Genomic DNA, 24,593 nt, shown 5'->3' with positions numbered 1-24,593 from the left:
CATCTATCAAAACATTGGATATTCATTGTGTTTCGTTCGACTGATACATTTGATGATTTGGTTAAATCCTAATATCTTTTGTGATTTGTGCAATGAACGGATTCATTGAATGATTTAAATGATTTTTGAAGCAATGTAGAGCATACCTAAGATTTGTATGTGAAGAACCTCAAAATATGCGTGATGAGCATGAGATTAGGTTGTTGTGATTTGGTGAGTGCGGATTCCAAAACCCTAGACCCCTTTATTTTCATTATTTTTGTTTATGTTTTCTTTTATAAAAAACCCCTAAATTTGGAATTAGGTTAAAATAGGATTAGTTTAAATAGAAATTAATTTTCGCAACACAATTCCCTGTGGGATCGACCTCGCACTTGCATAACACTATATTGCAAAACGATTCGTGCACTTGCGAGTAATATAAATATTAAAATTTGCACACCAACAAGTTTTTGGCGCCGTTGCCGGGGATCGAACCCGGGTCACCCGCGTGACAAGCGGGAATACTTACCACTATACTACAACGGCGAAAAACCCACTTAGTTATAGACTCCCATTGATACTTGAACACCCTTCTCAAACCCTGATGTGTAACATATAAACTCAGTAAACCTTAATTTTTTCAGCCCTCTCCGAGTCTCCTCAGCTTCTTCGTGGTGTCTGGTAAGTTGTCCTTCACGTTTACAATTCTGTCGTTGCGTTTGTTTCTCGAGAAAGTTGAGTTCTTGATGTTTTGCTTTTGGTTACGGTCTTTTGTTGTTTACCCAAAAAGAAAAAAACGAAAATTGAAAGGTTGTACTTAGCTGGAAGGAGATATTATGGTTGTTTTGGACATACCCAAATCGCAAAACGTTGACAAGTTTTAGATCCTTGATGTGGGATTTCGCCCTCTTGCATTTTCTCGGCAACGAAACAGGGGTAGCTATTGTGCCTTTTGGTTTTTGTTGTTGTGTCACCCCTGGATTGGTTGGGGGAGGAAACATGGGAAAATACTTTGAGCAATGATTCACTACCACCTAAATATACAACTTTTTACCACCTTATCTATGTGGCAAGGTGGTCCCCCACTTTAATTTATTTTTAAAAAATAAAAAAACTCAAAAAGTAGTGGGGGACCACCTTGCCACATATGCAAGGTGGTGAAAAGTTGTATATTTAGGTGGCATTGAATCATTATTCAAATACTTTAATGGTATTGAAGGGTTTTGGTTGTTTTTGTCTTCTCTCATGATTTTTCGGTAGCCAAACGGAGCAGAAAGTGATTTGTTTATCTTTTATTTTTGTTATATCTTGTGTTGTATTAGTGCTTGACAATGTGTTTTATATTACGCCACACAATTGTAAGGTTCACTTGATTCTGGTTGTTGGTGATGGATCTAAGATCCTTGATTTTTATTTATTTTTTCTTATCGTTTATAGATGTCACGGGCAAACAAGCAGAGATTTTTGGTTGTGGAGTGTTTGTTGGGCAACCTACTGTCTAGAATTAATTTCATTTCTTATAGGTTTTGGATAGTCATTTTGTTTTTATTTCCACTACAGCATCTTTTGCCAATCATTTTATGGACTGTGGTTGAACTATTTGTTTGTTCTGACCCTATGAATCAGCATCATGGATGGTTCTGTTCTAACTTCGCTTATCTCTGTTTTTCACCAAGTGTTTTGTTTTTTGTTTGTTCCTCCGAAATAGTGAAGAGGTGATTGTATCTTCAATCATTGACTGTCTCCTTGCTGGAACTGCTAAGTCTCTGAAATGGGTCGTGTACGTACTAAGACTGTGAAGAAGTCCTCGCGCCAGTTGATTGAGAGGTACTACTCTCGGATGACCTTGGACTTCCACACTATTGGAGGAGGTTGCCATCATCCCCTCAAAGCGGCTGCGTAACAAGATTGCTGGATTCTCTACCCATCTGATGAAGCGGATTCAGAAGGGACCAGTAACCACATAATTAAAGATTTATATAAATGCATGCCTTTTTCTTTTCTTTTCTTTTTCCCTTTTTTTTTTCTTCTTAGAAAAAAAAAAGAAAAGAAAAGAAGTAAGAACACGTATTTTTTTTAATGGAGAAAGTAGAAGCCTGGTGGGTTTGCCGATTTGGTCGGTTGAAGGCAATAATTCATTATGCAGAATAGTCGGTTCAAAATTTTCTGTTCATAATTAGTCGTCGTTTTTCTTCTTCTTTTCTTTTCTTTCTTTTTTTTTTTTTTTTTTTTTATTTTATTTAATTTTTTATTTTTTATTTTTTTCTCAAGTGGTTCATAATTGATAATTACTTCAACAGTGCAAATTCACGGCATTTGGCAGGATGAGAACTTTGAAAGCAGAACATTCCACATGCACCTCAGCTTTCATGGTTATTATATATATATATGTTGGGTGGGAATGATGGTTTCCATTTTTTTATTTTTTATTTTTAATAATTATTAGTCCTTGCTTATAATTACAAGAAATTTTGCATCTTAAGTTTCAAGAGAGCAAAAGCATATTTTTTTGATGGTTGGATTGGACAATGGGTGACCTGTAAGGGTAGATCGAAAAAGTTCTCATCTTATATACGAAGATGGCTCCCTTTTATATTAAACTCCTTATTTAACTACCACCAATTGAGTCTATGATTATGGAGTAGTGATATGTAGGCACACAGGAGGCTCATCGGCTTTTTATCATTTCTAGTGCGTAGGCTTTTATGTTAATTGACCCCAAGCTTGGGGTCCTATGACTTACTTATGGTATCATCAAATAGTACGTACATACATACAGACATTGTCCGAAGACCCACTAGTAACGAACAATTATCAAATATTTTAATATATAAATAATAATAATAATAATAACAATAATAATAACTACCTATAAGTGACTAATTAACCATACCAAACCAAGTTTAAACAAGTAATTAAATTTTGTAGGTAAATAAAGAACAACGCAACCATAAGAGGCAGATATTTAGGTGGTTTTAGTATGAAGACCTATTTCCAAGCGCAATCCAACAAAGAAGAAATCTATTTTTAATAGAAGAAATTACAACAAAAGAGGTTCATCAAGCACTAAGGGTTAGGTTCGTCATTTCATCTTTAAAAACTGCAAAGATTCGTAAGGTCTGCCAAATATCTTAACTAGTATGCTGATTTAAATAAATTAAAAATAATAATGATTTTAAAACTCAGAGCTTTTAATAAATGCGGAAACGGTTATTTCGAAATAAACAATTATTTTTGATTTAATAATTAAAAATCCAAAGAAAACTAAATTTGTTGTGCAAGTGCACTTATTAAGAAAACATAAATGCAATATTCTAATGCATTCCTAGATCCCATTCCGGCCGCCTAGGTCTCTCTGTTCATAACCTGAAAACAAAAACAAAATAAGGGGTGAGCACAAAAATATGCTCAGTAAGGAAATCCTCAACCATAAAACAGTTGAGTTAAATTCTTTTAAAAATCTCCAAAACAATTGTCAAAACTCATTTTTTTATACACAAGATATAATATATGTTTGAAATTAATCATTACTCATAATAAGCCCCTGTACACTCTTACGCCCTGTGTAGATAGGGTTGCGCGGTCATTGCTGTGACCTCGGGCAGGTAACGCGGTTTACCTGTGGCCACAGGCCCTGCCCACGTCAGCTAATTAATTAAAGTGCACTTAGACTGACATAGAGACGGATTACCGCTTTCACTAAGTTCATCAGCGGGTGCGCTTCCATCTCGAGCTACGGTACCGAGCTTAATCTCTGCGAATCTCTGCGAATATATATGGGGCTCAAAATAATAGTCTCCTCCACACACGTGCCCTTTTTCTCAAAAATTTCTCCTTTATATATATCTCATAAAGTTTTCTCACAAAACTTTCTCATTCTTTTCTTGTATATCCAGGGGCAACGTGTTGGAGGGTTTCACAAAATTTTTCTTCTTTTATTGTCACTTCCAAAAAGTTGACTTCACATCTCGGTTAAAATAGTAATTTCTCAAAAATTTCAAAGTCCTTTAGAACCGAGGTTTTTCTCAAAATCACTATTTCCAAAATATCATTTTTACTCAATAATTTTCACATCAAAAACCAATTTAAGACAAATCCTTCATGTAAACAAAATAATTTGAAATACTGATTTAGGAATAATCAAATCGCAATTATGCAAATAAAGGAATAATTAAAGTAATACAACATAACAATTTGAGAAGGGGTAGAGGATCCCTTACTTGGACTTTCCATTAGCATCGGGATCGAGCTTTTACCAAAATACTTCCTTGCACATACTTCAAGCCTTAAACCACACAAAACTACACAAATCCCACAATTTTCTCTCTTGGCCTTAGGTGTGTGTGTGAGTGAAGCTTGATGGGTATTGTGTCTTCCATCTTGGTTCTATTTATAAGAGAATGAATGGTTAGGATCAAGTAGACACATTTTGATCCAATGGATGGGAATTAACCTTACCTACCATAATGCACTCAAACTTATCTACCACAATGCACTCAAACTTACCTACCACAATGCACTCAAACTTACCTACCACAATGCACAATGAATGGTTAGGATCAAGTAGACACATTTTGATCAAATGGATGAGAATTAACCTTACCTACCACAATGCACTCAAACTTACCTACCATAATGCACTCAAACCTTAATATATTATTCTAACATTATTATTATTATTATTATTTTTTAACCATTCTCATTGTTAGACCAATCTACTATGCCTAGTTTCTCACTCAAGGAAATTACTATTTTCTCAAAGGTGGGTTGGGTTTGTAGATAGCAATTGGAATGGGTTGAGTTAAGTTCAAAGATGGCCCATTAATGAATAATGTGAATTTAACATGTGAAATGTGGGTTGGGTTTGTGGATAGCAATTGGAATGGGTTGAATTCGAAATGGGCCCATTAATTATAACTTAACTGAATTTTCGTCCTATTCAGAGGTATAATTTTTCACGGATGTTTTCGGGTATCAAATAGAGTCCAAAAATTATGAAATTTGGAGGGTAGCTAGAGGACTTCAAGATGAGCGTCTCAGTTTTTGAATCGACCAAAACGGAGTTCGTTTGACCCTGTTTCCGTTATTCCAAAGTTTAAGGTCTGTTTTGAGTTTTTATCAAATTGCAACTATAAACGTTTCTACAAACAAAAATACACATTTATTTTCATAAATAATCGTAGTTATTCTTTTTCCTTATTAAAAATGTCTTAAATTGGTTTTTGATGTGAAAGTTATTGAGTAAAAATGATATTTTGGAATTTGTGATTTGAGAAAAACCTCGGTTCTAAAGGACTTTGCAATTTTTGAGAATTTATTATTTTAACCGAGATGTGAAGTCAACTTTTTTGGAATTGACAATAAAAGAAGAAAAATTTGTGAAACCCTCCAACACGTTGCCCCTGGATATACAAGAAAAGAATGAGAAAGTTTTGTGAGAAAACTCTATGAGATATATATAAAGGATAAATTTTTGAGAAAAGGGCACGTGTGTGGAGGAGACTATTATTTTGAGCCCCATATATATTCGCAGAGATTCGCAGAGATTAAGCTCGGTACCGATGCTTGAGATGGAAGCGCACCCGCTGATGAACTTAGTGAAAGCGGTAATCCGTCTCTATGTCAGTCTAAGTGCACTTTAATTAATTAGCTGACGTGGGCAGGGCCTGTGGCCACAGGTAAACCGCGTTACTTGCCCGAGGTCACAGCAACGACCGCGCAACCCTATCTACACAGGGCGTAAGAGTGTACAGGGGCTTATTATGAATAATGATTGATTTTAAATATATATTATATCTTGTGTATAAAAATGAGTTTTTGACAATTGTTTTGAGATTTTAAAAAGAATTTAACTCAACTGTTTTATGGTTGAGGATTTCCTTACTGAGCATTTTTTTTCGCTCACCCCTTATTTTGTTTTTGTTTTCAGGTTATGAACAGAGAGACCTAGGCGGCCGGAATGGGATCTAGGAATGCATTAGAATATTGCATTTATGTTTTCTTAATAAGTGCACTTGCACAACAAATTTAGTTTTCTTTGGATTTTCAATTATATTGAATCAAACATAATTGTTTATTTCGAAATAACCGTTTCCGCATTTATTAAAAGCTCTGAGTTTTAAAATCATTATTATTTTTAATTTATTTAAATCAGCATACTAGTTAAGATATTTGGCAAACCTTACGAATCTTTGCAGTTTTTCTAAATAAAAGGACGAACCTAACCCTTAGCGGTTTGGGGGCGTTACAGTTTTGGTATCAGAGCAAAGGTTATAAGGTTCTGTAGACTTTAGGAGCTAGATCATTAAGATAGACTTAGTGGGGTAATGGGGAATCACATTCCGGCCTAGCAGAGTCCGTCCTTTCTTGTCTTGTATTCAGTGCTAGGGAATCATTCCCTATTTTTTTTAACACCTCGCTAAGGATTGCAGGGGAACAACGGAATACTACGCCTGCACGTGTATATACCCTAACTCCAGGTGATTTAGCAGCGTCAAACGAAGTAGTGACGGGTACACTTTTGATTTCATTCCACCAGGCTATTGTGCTCTTTGACTCTGGTACAACGCATTCATTTATGTCATACTCTTTTTCACGAGACTATAACTTGATGTCTGAGTAGTTAGATGTAGACCTAGCAGTAGCTACCCCTGTAGGGAATTGCATCATAGCAGTTTGACTTTGTGAACCCTAGGATTGATCTTATTAAGGTTGAAGTCTCTAAGTTGGAATCAATACTAAGGAGTAAGTTATGATCAGTATCAAAGTATGATAGGTTTTCAAGACCTGTTTAACTAAGTGTTAAGTTGTACAATCTTTCTCGAGGAATAGCAAATTGCATCGGTTATAAACCAACTTGTTTTGGATGGTTAGGTATTGATGACCACAATATTTTGAGGTATAGTCATGATTTATGAAATGCTTTTAAAGATATAAATTATAGAAATTCGGATGCTTAACATCTTGGCAGATTTATGGATATTAAGTCAATAAATATATTAAGCATCACATAGATATTTTATGTGCATAGAGAAAATATTGAAGTTTAGAGATTTCTTGATTTGCTGTAGGATGTAAACAAAGATATCTATGATCTTGAATCTGGTATCCTTTTGAAGATGGACACTTAATCTATAGATGCTGATTCATGTGTTTTAAGGACATATAAGAGAATAAGTTGATCGAGTAAATTGATGATATTTGGGGCAATTATATTCTTGTGATCAGATAACTTTAGTGAAGTTAGAATATATTGAGAAATTATTGAAGTTTTCTAGAGGATAAGATAATCCACATGATAAGATGAATCTCTCGGAAGATCTTAAGTTTGAGAAATGCTCTAATTATCATATTTGAGGATTGATCAATGGTAAAATTGAATTGGATTGAGGTTAAGGTCGAATCCATTGACCTATGAAGATAATGTCTAAATGATAAATTGAAGTCTATGGACTAATTTGAAGATAAAGGTAAGAGACATAATTTTCGTACACCCTTTTGAGGATAAGAGAAACAAAATCTTTTCAGGTAAGGGTTATTTACAGGATTTTATTTAAAGCTTTATACCCTAGCTGATGATGTAATACATGTACAATCGGAACAAATTTTTGAGCTATAAGAGATCAATTGAATTGACTAGAGGAGATAGCTAACTAATTGAACATTGGAGAATTCTATAGACTAAGAATTTACTTGAGGAATTTATTTTTACCTCCCACTAAGCTGCATTTGAGGATGACTGAGGTAAACCATATCTTGATTTATAGTTTGATGCTTAGTGTGATTTTCCTGATGTGATCTACGTGTTTGAGGTCTAAGGAATGAACGACTATCGTCTACTTGAAGATAAGAATAGGTTATGATATACCACTTATATTGATGCCTAGTTGAATTTTAGGAAAGTGAGTAATGCTATGTGATAGACAAAAGGAAGTTGTTCCTAAATCAGGCTACAGGAATATGGTAATTGATTGTAATATTAGATGTTGATAACACATTGATTTTTTTTTAGATGACTGATTTAATGAATTAGATATTAAGTGAATGTCTGATTCCTAGCTGAACACATTTGAGGTTTATCCGATTAACCCTAGAATATAAAGGAAAGATATGTTATGACTAATGGGTATCTATTATTCCAAATCTGGTATCTTTGAAGATAGGTGTATAAAGCGTAAATTATTGATTTATATATATATATGAGGAAATTAGTTGATCAAATGATTTAATGATTTTTGGAGAGATTATTTTCCCTATGCATCTGACGAACTTTGGAGAAGATTATATATATTTGAGGTCTTTCTAGAGCTTAAGTTAAATAAAATTTTGATTATATGATTCATTGATATCCTTGCTTGGCGGATAAGTTTATAATTAGCAAATCTGAGTATTGATTGACTGCATAATTAAATTGGAGTAGTACTAAGGTTTTAATCTAATGAAATTTGAGGATGATAGTAATTATGCAGGAATAAGAAAGAAGATCATGATATCATACAAGAGTTATACCTTAGCAATAGGTCGAAATGAAATAACAGTTCAAAGGATTATAGCAACCTTAGGAGAATTTAGAGATAAGAACAATACGTAGAGAATAATTACTGTCTTACAAGATAGACTACTGGTGATTCAAAGAAAACCATAGACTTGCAAATCGGACCTTTTCTGCATCATTCCCGGAGAGTTCGGTATGCTTATACCTGCAGGTATTTCATAGGACTGCAGTTAGTTATTTATTTTTGTTAGTAAAGAATTGCTAGATCAAATAGAATACCTGGCTAAGTTTTTGGGCGGAAAACCCTAAGGTTTTGGACCGCAAGCAAGAGATCCTTGTGTTGATCTCGGAGACGATTAGTGTTCTGCTCCAAATCAGTATATCTCTTTCCCAGGTCATTCGCATATGAGTCTACAAGTTTCTTGAGCTCTTTATTTTCTCGTTGAAGAACCCGATTTCTTCGCCTAAAGTCCATATACATTCGCTGCAAAGTCGAAATTTGAGCTTTCTGCGCTTGAATTTCATTTCCCCGAACTTGCAGACGTCGAGCCATATTTGCAACAGAAGAAGCACCCTGAATACTGAAAGCCAAAGAGTCATTGATGGCTTGAGCATCAGTCCTATCCGCCAACAACTTTTCATCTCGAGGAGTTATGATGCCTTGAGCCACGGATGCAGCTACTGCATCACTCAGCATCACAGAGTCATTGGTCATAAGACGACCTTTTTGAGATAAGAATAATGGGCGCCAAATTTCTGGTTGTACTACAGGCGCAGCATTCAGATCAAGATTATTTTGGGAAGAGGAAGAAGCCATTTTTGGAAAACTCAGGAAATGAAAATATTCCTCAAAGGACCTGAAGGAGAAAAGAAAGAAATGAAGCGGTTATTCGAAAGATCTGAAAGGAAGAAAAGAGAACTTAATCAGTGAACGAGACGCAGTCTAATCGACGTCATTCTGAGCGCAGCTGCCACTACCACTAGCAGACAGTTCTCGAATTACGAGACTTCTTCTTTTTCAATTTTCACCCTTTTCACCTTCTCTAATTCCGAATTCACCCAAAGACTTTTCCGGATTCATCGCCGCACTTTCCGCAACTAGCAGTCGTAGAGGGGCATCCCGAGAATGAGCTGGATGAGCATTCCGAGAAAAAGAATGGAGATTTTACGATCCACTGTCGGTACCACTTGCACCAACCCTTCTCAAATCTCCTCTATAAATTCACTCATCTTCTCCCTTGAAAAAAACACACCTTTGAGCTCTCAACCCTTCACACTTTGAAAGCCAAAATTTTTCTTCTGGTCTAAGCTTATCATCGCTTCCTGAGAAGGAAGATGTAGTTTCATAACCAATTTCAAAGTCTAAAGTTGAAAAAATGAGCATCACAACCAGATTCACAAACAACGAAGCAAGATTATTTTTGATCATATCATCCAGAAGCAAGATTATCCTTGATCACGCTTCTGAGATGAAGTATCTTTCTCTTCCTTCGCATCACCATAAACTTTTCTGGCATCTACTCTCAATCCGGTGATGGCGATCTATGACAGAAGAGAGAGAGCACTACGATATGAGTACCGCACTCATATCCTTTCCAGATTGCTTGCCTTGCCTCCCTCCTTCCTGGATTCCATGCTTCTATTTGGCAAGCTTTCCACCAAGATTATCAGAAAACATCCTCACAAAGAGAAATTGTTGTGCAAGAAATTTCCTATAATGAGAAATAAATATTTTTCTTTTCTGCAACCTACCCATTAGTTTGATCTATTATACTTCTTGTTAATGAGCATAAAATTCTATATTTGATAATTAATCATACGGTTGTATACTTGTTTATGTTTCTTGTTTATAAATTCGATACTTTACGTAAAAACTGTATTACTAGACTTATGTTTTAAAAATCTAAATTTTACCTTAATAGAAATTTTATACGAAGCATAGCCTACAAATTTCGAGGACGAAATTCTGTTAAGGGGGGAAGAATGTAACACCCCAGTTTTTAAAACATATTTTTAAAATTTAAGAATAAAAATGATTATTTATGTGAATAAATAATCGTTCGATTTATAAATTGTTTTATAAATATTTTCAATTGATTTTAATGAACTATGTTTTAGTAAAACTGATAATTATTTTATCACCAAAGAATTTCTGAGTTAATAAAATAGACAGATAATTAATCATTAGATTAATTATCCTTATTTCATAATTGTGCAAATATTATTTTGACAATTTATTATTTAATGTAATAATAATAAGTGTATTATTGTTCATAATAAAATATCTTTATTTATGAAATAATCTAGACTCAAAATGAATTTAAATTACACTCTAGTGAATTATTATTTGATAAAAGACCTTTTGTAAAATACTGACAAATGATTTTAATCTGCTGTGATTTGATGCAATCAGCACCTTCAGTTTTAAAAATTAGCTTATTCTCCACTGCATTTTAATTAAACCGCACCATCTAAATTCCTCCACCAATAACAGATTTTTATATCGGTTATTCCCTCCACTCAGCATAAAATACAATCTCCAACCATTCGGCCAGCATGCACCATCAATTGCTTTACACATTATTCTTTCCATGAATCACGCATGATTTGCTGCCCATACTGAACCCTCCACTCTGATTTTATTAAACTCTCCAACTTACCGCACCAACTCAACCCACTCAGCATCTTCTTTCTTCTTTTTCTTTCTTTATTCTTCTATTCTCCCATCGACAGACGCATGTTTATTTGTTTTAATCCAAAAGAAGTTTTGGCCAGCTTGTAGTCAATTGGATTGAATTGTATATTGAATTGTGCGTCTAGTACATTGCAAACTTATGTATTTATAGAAGATTAATATTTGTAAAGAAAGAATTCCACCACTAGACAGCATCATTCCTCATCTCCAAGCACCTTTCGGCCAGCAGCAATGCGGACAGCTCATTCTAACATTCAACCATATAGTAATCATCATTTCCACTAACATTTCTCCCCTCAAATAGAGAAGGAGAGAGCGAGTGAGAAACAGAGAACTGAGATCAGTTGTGAGTTGAGAGTTGTGAGTTAAGGGTTGAACTCGAGAGATGAGTTGAGAGATGAGAGAAAACAGAGGGGAAGAGATAGAGAGCTGAGTTGGGGGTGAGAGACAGTAAACCCAAGAAGGGAAGAAGCCGATTGTAGAGGGAGATCGTGACCCACTGAACCAGCTGGAACCCGTGGACTCGAACCCAGCCGACCCGAAGCCAGTGAACCCAGAACCTGTGGCAGTGACCCGAACCCAGTGAAGTCCGGCGCGATCTCCGGCGATTGGGGGCTGTTCTCCGATGGTTTTTGACGGTAGAGGACTGCCGGCAAACTGAGGAGAACCCGGTTCTGCCAGCGATGGTTTTTCCGGCGAGTTCCGGTGTGAATCCGGCGAGTCCCAGTGTGTTTCCGGCAGTATCCTCCAGCGAAACCCGTGAGGAGGGGATACCAGAACCGCGACCCAGCCGGCCCTCCGGCGTGACCCCGACCCCAGCAAGCACGAACCCAGTGACCAAACCCAGACCGTACGTGCATGAAGCCGTGACCCAGACCCAGAACGGTGCAAACCCGGAACCACGAACCTATCTCCAGCCCAGCCCAAGACCGTAGCCCAGAATTTCTTAAGCCCGAAAGACCCGAGCCCATAACCCGAACCCCGTAAGCCCATACCTGCGAACCAACCAACCCGGCCCCAAACAGTGGCCCGAACCCGGAGACCCGACCCGGCGGCGACCCGCCTCCGGCATACTTTTCCGGCGAATTTCCGGCGAATTTCTGTGACCGAACTCCCTGTTTTCACTGGATTTTCTAGTGAAAATTCTTAATATAATAAACCAAGAAACTATACAAAGAGAGTAAAGCTCGATCCCGATGCTAATGGGAAGTCCAAGTAAGGGAATCCTCTACCCCTTCTCAAATTGTTGTGTTACTTTAATTATTCATTTATTTGCATAATTGCGATTTGATTATTTTTGATTCAGTATTTCAAATTATTTTGTTTATATAAAGGATTTGTCCTAAATTGGTTTATTATATTAAGAATTTTCACTAGAAAATCCAGTGAAAACAGGGAGTTCGGTCACAGAAAATCGCCGGAAAAGTCTGCCGGAGACGGGTCGCCGCCGGGTCGGGTCTCCGGGTTCGGGCCACTGTTTGGGGCCGGGTTGGTTGGTTCGCGGGTAATTAACTCAGCTCTCTATCTCTTGCCCTCTGTTTTCTCTCATCTCTCAACCCATCTCTCGAGTTCAACCCTTAACTCACAACTCTCAACTCACAACTGATCTCAGTTCTCTGTTTCTCACTCGGTCTCTCCTTCTCTATTTGAGGGGAGAAATGTTAGTGGAAATGATGATTACTATATGGTTGAATGTTAGAATGAGCTGTCCGCATTGCTGCTGGCCGAAAGGTGCTTGGAGATGAGGAATGATGCTGTCTAGTGGTGGAATTCTTTCTTTACAAATATTAATCTTCTATAAATACATAAGTTTGCAATGTACTAGACGCACAATTCAATATACAATTCAATCCAATTGACTACAAGCTGGCCAAAACTTCTTTTGGATTAAAACAAATAAACATGCGTCTGTCGATGGGAGAATAGAAGAATAAAGAAAGAAAAAGAAGAAAGAAGATGCTGAGTGGGTTGAGTTGGTGCGGTAGGTTGGAGAGTTTAATAAAATCAGAGTGGAGGGTTCAGTATGGGCAGCAAATCATGCGTGATTCATGGAAAGAATAATGTGTAAAGCAATTGATGGTGCATGCTGGCCGAATGGTTGGAGATTGTATTTTATGCTGAGTGGAGGGAATAACCGATATAAAAATCTGTTATTGGTGGAGGAATTTAGATGGTGCGGTTTAATTAAAATGCAGTGAAGAATAAGCTAATTTTTAAAACTGAAGGTGCTGATTGCATCAAATCACAGCAGATTAAAATCATTTGTCAGTATTTTACAAAAGGTCTTTTATCAAATAATAATTCACTAGAGTGTAATTTAAATTCGTTTTGAGTCTAGATTATTTCATAAATAAAGATATTTTATTATGAACAATAATACACTTATTATTATTACATTAAATAATAAATTGTCAAAATAATATTTGCACAATTATGAAATAAGGATAATTAATCTAATGATTAATTATCTGTCTATTTTATTAACTCAGAAATTCTTTGGTGATAAAATAATTATCAGTTTTACTAAAACATAGTTCATTAAAATCAATTGAAAATATTTATAAAACAATTTATAAATCGAACGATTATTTATTCACATAAATAATCATTTTTATTCTTAAATTTTAAAAATATGTTTTAAAAACTGGGGTGTTACATTCTTCCCCCCTTAACAGAATTTCGTCCTCGAAATTTGTAGGCTATGCTTCGTATAAAATTTCTATTAAGGTAAAATTTAGATTTTTAAAACATAAGTCTAGTAATACAGTTTTTACGTAAAGTATCGAATTTATAAACAAGAAACATAAACAAGTATACAACCGTATGATTAATTATCAAATATAGAATTTTATGCTCATTAACAAGAAGTATAATAGATCAAACTAATGGGTAGGTTGCAGAAAAGAAAAATATTTATTTCTCATTATAGGAAATTTCTTGCACAACAATTTCTCTTTGTAAGGATGTTTTCTGATAATCTTGGTGGAAAGCTTGCCAAATAGAAGCATGGAATCCAGGAAGGAGGGAGGCAAGGCAAGCAATCTGGAAAGGATATGAGTGCGGTACTCATATCGTAGTGCTCTCTCTCTTTTGTCATAGATCGCCATCACCGGATTGAGAGTAGATGCCAGAAAAGTTTATGGTGATGCGAAGGAAGAGAAAGATACTTCATCTCAGAAGCGTGATCAAGGATAATCTTGCTTCTGGATGATATGATCAAAAATAATCTTGCTTCGTTGTTTGTGAATCTGGTTGTGATGCTCATTTTTTCAACTTTAGACTTTGAAATTGGTTATGAAACTACATCTTCCTTCTCAGGAAGCGATGATAAGCTTAGACCAGAAGAAAATTTTTGGCTTTCAAAGTGTGAAGGGTTGAGAGCTCAAAGGTGTGTTTTTTTCAAGGGAGAAGATGAGTGAATTTATGGAGGAGATTTGAGAAGGGTCGGTGCAAGTGGTACCGACAGTGGATCATAAAATCTCCATTCTTTTTCTCGGAATGCTCATCCAGCTCATTCTCGGGATGCCCCTCTACGACTGCTAGTTGCGGAAAGTGCGGCGATGAATCCGGAAAAGTCTTTGGGTGAATTCGGAATTAGAGAAGGTGAAAAGGGTGAAAATTGAAAAAGAAGAAGTCTCGTAATTCGAGTGCTAGTGGTAGTGGCAGCTGCGCTCAGAATGACGTCGATTAGACTGCGTCTCGTTCACTGATTAAGTTCTCTTTTCTTCCTTTCAGATCTTTCAAATAACCGCTTCATTTCTTTCTTTTCTCCTTCAGGTCCTTTGAGGAATATTTTCATTTCCTGAGTTTTCCAAAAATGGCTTCTTCCTCTTCCCAAAATAATCTTGATCTGAATGCTGCACCTGTAGTACAACCAGAAATTTGGCGTCCATTATTCTTATCGCAAAAAGGTCGTCTTATGACCAATGACTCTGTGATGCTGAGTGATACAGTAGCTGCATCCGTGGCTCAAGGCATCATAACTCCTCGAGATGTACTTGTTTGTTTTTCCATGTGGGGCGCAAGTCGCCCCACTCATTAATATATATATATATATATATATATTATTTTATTAATTAATAAATTTATTTCTTTTATGATTTATTTTCTTTTATATTTCTTTTTTAATTTCTAATTTATTTTCTATTATTTCAATTTTCTATTTTATTTAAACTTTAAAAATATTACTTTTTACATTTTTAATAATACTAAAATTATTTTAACTAATCATTTACTCAAATTTTATACTCTAAATATTAAATAATGTCCTGGATATTACATCAATGAGTAAAATATCACCTGACTGCGCGGATATTAAGCACTAGGTCTCCTAGACATCACCTTGCAATGTATCACTGTGAAATAACACATTGCACTATTTAGCACATTAAGTAATTAACACCCTAATTAGCACTTGAATCGCTCAAGGCTAAACCGTTGGAAAAACTATAATATTTTAAGGGTTCCAAACGCCTACCCATAAATCCTAAACACTAACTAAAACTCAAACAATACTAACCCAAAGTATTTACTAAGGGTTAGATATTAAAATCACTTATTTAATTATTTACACTAACAATTTTATAATAATATTAACCCTAAAATTATATTCACTAATCTCTAGATTATTTTTCACAAACATTTTCTCGATATCATTAACTCTAATATTATTTCATAAATATTTTTACCTCAATTACTAATATATTAACACAATTTAATCATCTAGATTTTTAATCACTTAAAAACCCCAAATTAGTTTAACCTAACAAATTAGAGTCTCTAAACTTTAAATCATAATTTATAAACACTACCTCAAACACGATATTATTAACTCAATAGCTTTTATTAAGGGTTAATCATAATAAATAGCATTTTAACAAAATACCCGAAAACTAATGTCTATAGAAAACTTACCAAAAATTCGCCAAGCAAAGACCAAATGCTCGGGAAGCTCCTAGCAACTCCAAACTACCCAAAATCTAGAGAAAACGCCAAGTTAAACTCATTTCTATAAGATTTATAAAAATCTCCAAAAATGCTAGTTTAGCGATTTACCTCAAGACGATCGGTAAAAACGTAGATCGAGCTTCGTAAATCACGTTACCCAAGTCGGATCGAAGATCGGACCATTGGATCTTCGTAGATCAAGGATTTTCTATAAAAATCCATAAGAGAAAAATAAGGAGAAGAGGCACTGCCTCCTCAGGTAAGAAGAAAAGAAAAGGGCCGGATGGCCCCTTTTTTTTTCCCAGCAAGGCGCACACTGCGCCCTTGCTTTATAGTGAAGGGCCACTTGGCCCTTCAATTTTATATACATATATATATAATCTTATTTGATGGCCATTTGACCATTTCTTTATTAAATGGCCAAGTGGCCATTTGAGTGAGTGTGGGGCGCAGGTCGCTCCATATATATATATATATATATATATATATATATATTTGTATTTGTATTTCATTATTTTCTCTTCTTATTTTTATTTTTATTAATGAAAGGCCATTTGGCCTTTGTATCACGTGAAGGGCCATTTGGCATTTCACTTGTTTGTTTTTCCATGTGGGGCGCAAGTCGCCCCACTCATTAATATATATATATATATATATATATATTATTTTATTAATTAATTAATTTATTTCTTTTATAATTTATTTTCTTTTATATTTCTTTTTTAATTTCTAATTTATTTTCTATTATTTCAATTTTCTATTTTATTTAAAGTTTAAAAATATTACTTTTTACATTTTTAATAATACTAAAATTATTTTAACTAATCATTTACTCAAATTTTATACTCTAAATATTAAATAATGTCCTGGATATTACATCACACATTTCATCTATACATCGTATCATAACATCATTAATATTATTTGAACATAGTTGAAACTACTCAAATCAACCAAAACAGATAATTAACATACAGTTGGTTCAAATTTATAAAACACATATATTTTTCTATTTTAATAAAATAACAATAATAATTTTTCAGTGAGTAAAATATCACCTGGCTGCGCGGATATTAAGCACTAGGTCTCCTAGACATCACCTTGCAATGTATCACTGTGAAATAACACATTGCACTATTTAGCACATTAAGTAATTAACACCCTAATTAGCACTTGAATCGCTCAAGGCTAAACCGTTGGAAAAACTATAATATTTTAAGGGTTCCAAACGCCTACCCATAAATCCTAAACACTAACTAAAACTCAAACAATACTAACCGAAAGTATTAGTTCACCGCCTCAGTACATAATACCGAGACCTCAGTGATATTAAACTAACTGAGTTTTTCCAAATGAACAAACTTTTCTTTTTAGTCTCGTGTACACTATAACAGCTACCAATTTATAGAATTTTGTTTGAAAACCCCCATAGCTGATATAGTCTACACCGACTATCAGAAAACCTTTAAAACATACTATGCAGTTAGACCCATACGTAGAAGTTCCATTGCGAGAAAAAGAATGGAGATTTTAAAATCTCCATTCTTTTTCTCTTTTTCTCGGTATCTTGCTCTGATACCAAAACTGTAACGCCCCCAAACCGCTAAGGGTTAGGTTCGTCTTTTTATTTTTAAAAACTGCAAAGATTCGTAAGGTCTGCCAACAACCTAGCTAATATGCTGAATTTAATAACGATAAATAATAAAGATTTTAAAACTCAGAGCTTTAATAAATGCGGAAACGGTTATTTCGAAAATTTAATTATGAAAGTTTCAATAACTGAGAATTTAAAGAAAAGCTAAATTTGTTGTGCAAGTGCACTTATTAAGGTAATTGAGATGCAATGATCTAATGCAAATCCTAGATCCCATCCCGGCCGCCTAAGTCTCTCTGTTCATAACCTGAAAACAAAAACAAATAAGGGGTGAGCAAAAAAATATGCTCAATAAGAAAATCCTCAACCATAAAACAGTTGAGTTAAATTCTTTTCTTTAAAAAAATCTCCAAAAACAGTTTAATTATCCAATGCGGTTCAAAGTATAAATATCACTTATCAATTTGAATTTCAACTCTCAATAACCAGGGTAAAACCCACTTTTTATACACAAGATATAATATATGTTTGAAATTAATCATTACTCATAATATGCCCATGTACACTATTACGCCCTGTGTAAATAGGGTTGCGCGGTCATTGCTGTGACCTCGGGCAGGTAATGCAGTTTACCTGTGGCCACAGGCCCTGCCTCCGTCAGCTAATTAATTAAAGTGCACTTAGCATGACATAGAGACGGATTACCGCTTTCACTAAGTTCATCAGCGGGTGCGCTTCCATCTCAAGCTACGGTACCGAGCTTAATCTCTGCGAATCTCTGCGAATATATATGGGGCCCAAAATAATAATCTCCTCCACACACGTGCCATTTTCTCAAAAATTTCTCCTTTATATATATCTCATAAAGTTTTCTCAAAAAACTTTCTCATTCTTTTCTTGTATATCCAGGAGCAACGTGTTGGAGGGTTTCACAAATTTTTTTTTTCTTCTTTTATCGTCACTTCTAAAGAGGTGACTTCACATCTCGGTTAAAATAATAAATTCTCAAAAATTGCAAAGTCCTTTAGAACCGAGGTTTTTCTCAAAATCACAAATTCCAAAATATCATTTTTTTTACTCAATAACTTTCACATCAAAACCAATTTAAGACAAATCCTTCATGTAAACAAAATAATTTGAAATACCGAATCAAGAATAATCAAATCGCAATTATGCAAATAAAGGAATAATTAAAGTAACACAACAATTTGAGAAGGGGTAGAGGGTCCCTTACTTGGACTTTCCATTAACATCGGGATCAAGCTTTACTCTCCTTGTATAGTTTCTTTTCTTTCTTATCTTATCTTCTTCTCTGTTTCTTTCTCCTTCTTTCTTTGTTCTTTTATTAGCACACCAGCCGAGCACACACACACGCACACTCAAGACAGGTAGGCCGAACTCACACACACAACCCAGGGAAAGGAGAGGTTTTCCTGTTCTGTTTAGGTTCGGGTGATGTGGGTTGGCAGGAGGTGGGGTTTGGTTCGGTTGAATTCACTGCTGGTTTGGAGGAGAGAATCAAGAGGGTTTCAGCTCTTTTTCTGCAACAGAGAAAGAAGTGAAGGGAGGGGCGCTTGGCGGTTTTCTGCAGAAAACAGGGAAGAGAAATGGAGATGAACGTTGCTGTCCAGTTTTCTCTCTACTCCGTTTTCTTCTTTCCATCTCATGGTCTCATACTCTCTCGTTCAGTCTCCTCGTCTCTCTCTCGGTAAGAGAGAGTAAAAGGGGAACGGGAGAGAAGGAGAACAGAGAAGAAAGAAGAAGGAAGGAGGGAGAGGTGGAAGTTTTGTTGAGAGAAAAAAAAGAGAATGCCTTGAAAGAAAAGAAAGGCTGCTGCATAAAAACTACAGAGATCAAGAGAGGAACGGAGTTCCTGCTGGAAAAGAAAAGAGGAACCGAGAATGAAGAAGAGGAAAATCTGTGCGTGAATCCAAGGGAAATGCTCCTTCTTTTATAGTGAATTGGATGGCTTGGATGGCTTGCTTTTGATCTAATCTAAGGGTTAGGAATGCTGCCTGGGCAGCAAGTTGGTGTGTTGGAGGAGCTGGATACGTGAGTGGAAGGAGGTTCTGCTGGGACCCATACCCACTCCTTGTCTGCTGCATGTTAGTCTTTTAACCTTGTTTAGTGCAAAGTGCTGAACACCTCAACCTTTACATGTTTTTAATGAATATAATCATGAACACCATAACTATTAATGCTTGCTTTAACTAAAGAATCTAACTTAGTTGCTGATCGGTTTTCTTGTGATTATTAGAAGCTGGGTTGTCATGTGGATTGGGTTTGTGAGCAAAAATAACAAATGGGCTGGGCTGAATTCTTATAGAGAAGAAATGGGCTTACAAAATTTATAAATATCTGAATTTTCGTCCAATTCAGAGGTGTAATTTTTCACGGATGTTTTCGGGTACCAAATAAAGTCCAAAAATTATGAAATTTGGAGGGTAGCTAAAGGACTTCAAGACAAGTGTCTCAGTTTTTGAATCGACCAAAATGGAGTTCGTTTGACCCTGTTTCCGTTATTCCAAAGGTTAAGGTATAATTTGAGTTTTTATCAAATTGTAACTATAAACGTTTCTAAAAAACAAAAATACACATTTATTTACATAAATAATCATAATTATTATTTTGCCTTATAATATTAATTTAAACCATTATAATTTATATCTTAAAATCTGGGGCGCTACATTCTTTCCCCCTTAACAGAATTTCGTCCCCGAAATTCGAAAGCTATAAAGTTTTCCCTTAACAAAGAAAATAAAGCATACTTTATACTATCTTGTCGTAACTATGACTTCCAATGTAACCATCACTATCCACATCGTTTCCATTTCCATTTCTCTGCTTCATCGTAAAGGTCTGCTCTTATGTAGAGCTCGTCTATTTCGTTCGTCTGTGTAACGACTCACCCCCAATGACATAATATTGTCCGCTTTTGGCTCCCCAAACAGAACTTCCCAGGAGGTCACCCATCCTGGGATTGCTCTCGCAGCAGCACGCTTAACTGCGGAGTTCTGATCGGTTCATGGCCATCACGGCTTTAAAACGCGTTGTTGTGATATCAGAGCACGTCGCAGCCATGGTGACCCACCCACAATATTGTCCTCTTTGGTATCTTGGGACTACTCGAACCCTCAACCTCAAGGCTTTGTTCCTTACACCCTACCATTTGGGCTCCAGACGCGTTGTGTCATAAAGGATGCATTTATACATATAAGCACATCCTCATTCCCAGGCGATGTGGACGTTCGACCCTTTTTTTTTCCAGCAAGGCGCACACTGCGCCCTTGCTTTGTAGTGAAGGGCCACTTGGCCCTTCAATTTTATATACATATATATATATATAAAATCTTATTTGATGGCCATTTGGCCATTTCTTTATTAAATGGCCAAGTGGCCATTTGAGTGAGTGTGGGGCGCAGACCTGCGCCCCATGCTCTATATATATATTTGTATTTCTATTTCATTATTTTCTCTTTTTTTTTATTATTTTATTAATGAAAGGCCATTTGGCCTTTGTATCACGTGAAGGGCGTCGCCCCACTCATTAATATATATATATATATTATTTTATTAATTTATTTATTTATTTCTTTTATAATTTATTATCTTTTATATTTCTTTTTTAATTTCTAATTTATTTTCTATTATTTCAATTTTTTATTTTATTTAAACTTTAAAAATATTAATTTTTACATTTTTAATAATACTAAAATTATTTTAACTAATCATTTACTCAAATTTTATACTCTAAATATTAAATAATGTCCTGGATATTACATCAATGAGTAAAATATCACCTGGCTGCGCGGATATTAAGCACTAGGTCTCCTAGACATCACCTTGCAATGTATCACTGTGAAATAACACATTGCACTATTTAGCACATTAAGTAATTAACACCCTAATTAGCACTTGAATCGCTCAAGGCTAAACCGTTGGAAAAACTATAATATTTTAAGGTTCCAAACGCCTACCCATAATTCCTAAACACTAACTAAAACTCAAACAATACTAACCCAAAGTATTTACTAAGGGTTAGATATTAAAATCATTTATTTAATTATTTACACTAACAATTTTATAATAATATTAACCCTAAAATTATATTCACTAATCTCTAGATTATTTTTCACAAACATTTTCTCGATATCATTAACTCTAATATTATTTCATAAATATTTTTACCTCAATTACTAATATATTAACACAATTTAATCATCTAGATTTTTAATCACTTAAAAACCCCAAATTAGTTTAACCTAACAAATTAGAGTCTCTAAACTTTAAATCATAATTTATAAACACTACCTCAAACACGATATTATTAACTCAATAGCTTTTATTAAGGGTTAATCATAATAAATAGCATTTTAACAAAATACCCGAAAACTAATGTCTATAGAAAACTTACCAAAAATTCGCCAAGCAAAGACCAAATGCTCGGGAAGCTCCTAGCAACTCTAAACTACCCAAAATCTAGAGAAAACGCCAAGTTAAACTCATTTTTATAAGATTTATAAAAATCTCCAAAAATGCTAGTTTAGCGATTTACCTCAAGACGATCTGTAAAAACGTAGATCGAACTTCGTAGATCACGTTACCCAAGTCGGATCGAAGATCGGACCGTTGGATCTTCGTAGATCAAAGATTTTCTATAAAAATCCATAAGAGAAAAATAAGGAGAAGAGGCACTGCCTCTTCAGGTAAGAAGAAAAGAAAAGGGCCGGATGGCCCCTTTTTTTTCCCAGCAAGGCGCACACTGCGCCCTTGCTTTATAGTGAAGGGCCACTTGGCCCTTCAATTTTATATACATATATATATATATATATATATATATAATCTTATTTGATGGCCATTTGGCCATTTCATTATTAAATGGCCAAGTGGCCATTTGAGTGAGTGTGGGGCGCAGACCTGCGCCCCATGCTCCATATATATATATATATATTTGTATTTCTTTTTAATTATTTTCTTTTTTATTTTTATTTTTTATTAATGAAGGCCATTTGGCCTTTGTATCACGTGAAGGGCCATTTGGCCTTTCACTTGTTTGTTTTTCCATGTGGGGCGCAAGTCGCCCCACTCATTAATATATATATATATATATATATATTATTTTATTAATTTATTTATTTATTTCTTTTATAATTTATTTTCTTTTATATTTCTTTTTTAATTTCTAATTTATTTTCTATTATTTTAATTTTCTATTTTATTTAAACTTTAAAAATATTACTTTTTACATTTTTAATAATACTAAAATTATTTTAACTAATCATTTACTCAAATTTTATACTTTAAATATTAAATAATGTCATGGATATTACATCATCAATTTGTCTTTTATAATTATAGCCCGTAGGGAGTGGCCTAGATATTCGTGCACCAAATCCCACTTTGCTTCAAGTTGCTTAGGTCATTGACTTAGTCCCCCCCTTTCATGTTGTTTTGCTATATATATATATGACGTGCTTTAAACTAATTGTCTAATTAGTGTTGATCAGATTAAGACATTAAGTGGTACAATAATATATCGAATACAATAATCAAAATAATATATCTAGGTGATAAAGTAAAAGTATTCTAATACAGTCGTTCAAAAGGCATTTAGTAAAGAGTTTTGAAAGGAAGGATGGGTGACAACTCTCGTTAGAGTGTTGCTCATATATATGGGAGAACCTTTTGAGAAGTCTTTTGAGTAAGTAGAAATCGTGGGCCAATGCATCCTTTTATAGATGCAGGATATCCATTCCTAAAAGATGCAACTCTTACAAGAGATAGAACCCTTGGAATGGTTGTTTTATTCCTTACTGATTCCATAAGAACCTATCACCCACGGAAGGTAATTGAATATTTGGGGATACACGCTATTATAGTGTGATCACCCACATAAGCCTGATAAGATTTTCAATTGGACATGATTTACCTTGGAATCAAAATTTTGTTCCGTGCCAACTCTCATTTATAAAACCTACATATCAGCGTCAGATTGTGACTTATGGACTTTTACATGGTATTAGAGCGGGTTCTTTGAACGATGATGGCGGGTCTTTCCCCCCGATGTTAAACACGTATTTGACTAAAAGTTACCACACATGAGGGGGTGTGTTAAAGTGTCTCACATCGCTAAGAAATACATGACCTGGGTACTTTAAAAGTCATGGACATCCTCCATCTCTCAAGGCGTCTTTTAAAAGTGAGTTAGGCACATGGACTTTTGCAATGATTTTCTTTAGCGTGAGTAAAAAGGCACCGTAGAGTAATAGACTCTGGACTGGTCTTAGGCAATAGGTCCAAAGGGCCTTTGGTAATTGGGAGGCATAATAAGGTCCTCAGTATATTAAGCACACCAAAGGAAAATATAAGTTAGAACGAAAACTTACTAGGTTTGTCAGCAAGAAATGCCTCTGATGCTTAAGTTAGTAAAGGGCATTGAGCAAAAGATTAGGTGCTAGAATGGTAAGTGTGTTGAGATATGAGGAATGAATCTACCTAAAATGGCTGGCTCTTTCTTACGTATACGAAGGACCTCTCCCCTTGCATTGCTTAGGCCGTGTGTTGCTCAGCTATTGGGTAGGACCTTGTCCTGGTGTGGTGTTTGAAATAGGGGCGGAGCCAGCTTTTAGATTTTGAGGGGGTCAAATTGAAAAAAATAAAAATAAAAATTGGGAGAGCCAAAACTAAAAAAAATAATAAAATAAAAATTAGGGGTAAAATTTAATTGTTTTCTTTTTTTTTTTTTGGAAAAAGCTTGGGGCTTGGGAGGGGCCATGGACCCCCCAAGGCTCTACCTAGCTATGCCCCTAATTTGAATAGTATTTTTGTCTAAATACTATAGTTGTAATGTATGGTAGATCTTTTTGTCTAAATATTCAAGA

At 35.0% G+C, this 24,593-nt stretch overlaps 1 long non-coding RNA gene and 1 other non-coding gene across 9 annotated transcripts; both read right to left on the bottom strand.

Annotated features, from left to right (window-relative positions):
• Positions 1 to 456: 456 nt before the first annotated feature.
• Positions 457 to 528, bottom strand: TRNAD-GUC (transfer RNA aspartic acid (anticodon GUC)). The gene has a single exon. It is a non-coding gene; the product is annotated as a tRNA-Asp (tRNA).
• Positions 529 to 3,152: 2,624 nt separating this feature from the next.
• On the bottom strand, positions 3,153 to 22,501 carry LOC133880694 (uncharacterized). Of its 8 annotated transcripts, XR_009902369.1 has the most exons (10): positions 22,268 to 22,501; positions 22,127 to 22,191; positions 21,513 to 21,568; positions 17,177 to 18,019; positions 16,227 to 16,326; positions 16,086 to 16,150; positions 8,756 to 9,057; positions 8,592 to 8,681; positions 4,203 to 4,368; positions 3,153 to 3,348 (listed from the first exon to the last, which is right to left on the bottom strand). It is a non-coding gene; the product is annotated as an uncharacterized LOC133880694 (long non-coding RNA). The 8 variants fall into 8 exon arrangements; XR_009902370.1 differs by lacking the exon at positions 4,203 to 4,368 and having other exon boundaries at positions 22,268 to 22,500; XR_009902367.1 differs by lacking the exons at positions 3,153 to 3,348; positions 4,203 to 4,368 and adding an exon at positions 15,471 to 15,526 and having other exon boundaries at positions 8,443 to 8,681.
• Between the last annotated feature and the right edge of the window lie 2,092 nt (positions 22,502 to 24,593).

The sequence above is a fragment of the Alnus glutinosa genome, chromosome 10 (genome assembly GCF_958979055.1).
Source record: "Alnus glutinosa chromosome 10, dhAlnGlut1.1, whole genome shotgun sequence".
In the NCBI taxonomy this organism is placed as follows: Eukaryota; Viridiplantae; Streptophyta; class Magnoliopsida; order Fagales; family Betulaceae; genus Alnus; species Alnus glutinosa.
Note: the sequence above shows the minus strand (reverse complement) of the source record. Positions and strands in the feature narration are given on the sequence as shown.